The sequence below is a fragment of the Babylonia areolata genome, chromosome 26 (genome assembly GCF_041734735.1).
Source record: "Babylonia areolata isolate BAREFJ2019XMU chromosome 26, ASM4173473v1, whole genome shotgun sequence".
Taxonomy (NCBI): domain Eukaryota; kingdom Metazoa; phylum Mollusca; class Gastropoda; order Neogastropoda; family Buccinidae; genus Babylonia; species Babylonia areolata.
The window spans coordinates 17,873,802-17,876,301 of NC_134901.1; the positions used below are offsets into that span (position 1 = coordinate 17,873,802).

The 2,500-nt window shown below is 43.3% G+C and overlaps 2 protein-coding genes across 4 annotated transcripts in view; one reads left to right on the forward strand and one right to left on the reverse strand.

The window, feature by feature from the left end:
• The window catches only part of LOC143300396 (putative ATP-dependent RNA helicase DHX35), a 141,991-nt gene that overhangs the window by 31,590 nt on the left and 107,901 nt on the right, over positions 1-2,500 (reverse strand). The gene's annotated exons all lie outside the window — the stretch shown is intronic.
• The window catches only part of LOC143300397 (uncharacterized), a 10,277-nt gene that overhangs the window by 2,094 nt on the left and 5,683 nt on the right, over positions 1-2,500 (forward strand). The window lies entirely within an intron of this gene.

Below are 2,500 nucleotides of genomic sequence, written 5' to 3' on the forward strand. Positions count from 1 at the left end.
GTGTGTGTGTGTGTGTGTGTGCGTGTGTGTGTGTGTGTATATGTGCGCGCGTGCGTTTGTACATGTATATATATATATTTAAAAAAAAAGAGAGAGAGAGATACAAAACGTATACAAATGTGTGTGTATGTGCATCCTTTGGTCCTCAGAAGTCGAGCAGTGCAGATTCAGATTCATCATGACAGCGCAAACAATCAGATTATCCATAGCACTCACAATGATATCATGAGAATATGAACACAACAAAAAACGGTAACGTGATAAATCATGTACAGAGAGAGAGGAAGGAGAGAGAAAAAAGAGTGACAGAGAGAGAGAGAGAGAGAGAGAGAGAGAGAGAGAGAGGGGGAAGGAGGGAGAGAAGATAAAGTTGCTAATTGTTGTAATTCTTCTGTGTCTCCTGTTCTGCTTTTTTTTTTATGAGAGGCGAGGGTAGGAATGGAAATCGGGTGAGGGTCATGGAAAGATGATAATCGATGTAACTTTATGCACCCTCTCAGATGATCAAATCTCCGGTAATGAGAAACACGAGAAAGACACATTCCTTCCCCCACCCCCCATTCATTCCCCAGTGTAAACCACGTTCAAAAGCTGCTATGTTGCCAATAGCTGCTCCCTTGACCACAACAAACCATGCAGCAGTCCTTTATTTATTTATTTATTTTTTAACTCTTTCCGTACGAATAACAAACTCCGTGACCATGGCAGCAAGCTTCTCACACTGAAGAGGTGAAGGAAGACGAACGTGGCATTTCTAACGACAAAAGCGAAAGGTTGGGCCATCCAGACACTAACTGGACATCAGACCCTGATGAAGGGACGAAAAGAAAGTATCCGTCCCGAGGGAGTTAAAATTTGAATGGTAAAGGAAACTTTACATAGACTCCGTTTATCCCACATGTCGTCTCAAGTTTCTCGACCCCCTTATAACTGGTCAACACTGGATCAGTAGTCCAAAGCCAAACCGACTCTGCCACGATGGCTGTTCTGGTGGATGACGAAAACTGATATATTGCCTGATGAACTGACCGATGCAATGTATTGTATTACTCTTTTTTTTGTTGTTGTTGTCACAACAGATTTCTCTGTGTGAAATTCGGGCGGCTCTCCCCACTGACAGCGCCACTTTTTTTTTTCTTTCCTACCTGCAGTTTTTTGTTTTTGTTTTCCTATCGAAGTGGATTTTTCTAAAGAATTTTGCCAGGGACAACCCTTTTGTTGCCGTGGGTTCTTTTACGTGCGCTAAGTGCGTGCCGTACACGGGACCTCGGTTTATTGTCTCATCCGAATGACTAGCGTCCAAACCACCACTCACGGTCTAGAGGAGGGGGAGAAAATATTGGCGACTGTGTCGGGATGTTCGGACCAGCATGTCCTGTAGGCACTGGCTGAGAGGAGGGTGAAAGGGTGGAGGTTGACGACCTCTTGGTGGACACCCTCAGGTCAAAATGTTCAGGGCTGAGGTCTTGGGGATGGGTGGGAGGGGAAGGTGCAGAGGCACTGACTAATCAATACTTATACATATCCATAAATGTAAAAAATAAAAATAAAAAATAAAAATCTATTTACAAGTCCGATGTAAAACGATGTGCTCTATAACATGTGGCAGTTCTACTCAAATGAGTCTTGCTGAGGGGCTAGTTGCCGTTGAGATGAACTCTCTGGAACTCATGACACTAAAACATAAAACCTACCAACAAAACAGAAAATAACTAAAACTACCAATTTCCGTTTACTGAAACCAGTCAATGTCTTTTGACTGACGCCTATCTAAATGCCCGTTTCGTTATAAAGACCGTGGCAATACTGTGACACAACTGAAACAATTCCAGCAAGCACGCCAAATTTCACATGCACATACCTGCATGTGAAAGACTTCGATCTTGCTGGTATGGTCCATAAACCTGGCTCAAACACCGCTGGAAAATGTATCCTTCAAGGCAGAAAACACTGGTTAAATCCTGTTGTCTGGGCATAAAACCATCTGGTGTTCTTTATGCAAACTTTCGTCATGTCATCATCCAAAGAACGTTCCACAATCAATCGGAGGTCAGTCGGAAACAAAATCAAGCACGCTTTCTTTTTTCTGTCGATTCCTTTCGCTGCGGTATCTGCAAGTCGGCAGAAAGCAGTCTCTACCCCTTTACTCACTCCTGACCCCAAGACACCTTTGATTTGAGTTACAGTCAATTCAAAGTCACCGCGAAACACAGAAACGACCATGAGCACCACTGTTGGCTGTCAGAAACACGCCTTTGTCTTCGTCAATTAACCATCAGCACACTGCAATCGTCGAAACGTCCGATTAGTTTAACAGTGTGTCGCGGAATGATCAGAAACGAAAGAAAACGGGTGATAACGCAAATAGGTAAATGTCGTACAGTTTGTTTCCCGCTGACCATCCAGTTGATATTCTAGGATGATCATCTGATGAAAGTTTACGTAAAAAACACCCTGGGATTTTACACCCAGACAACAGGATTTAACTCCGTTTTCCACA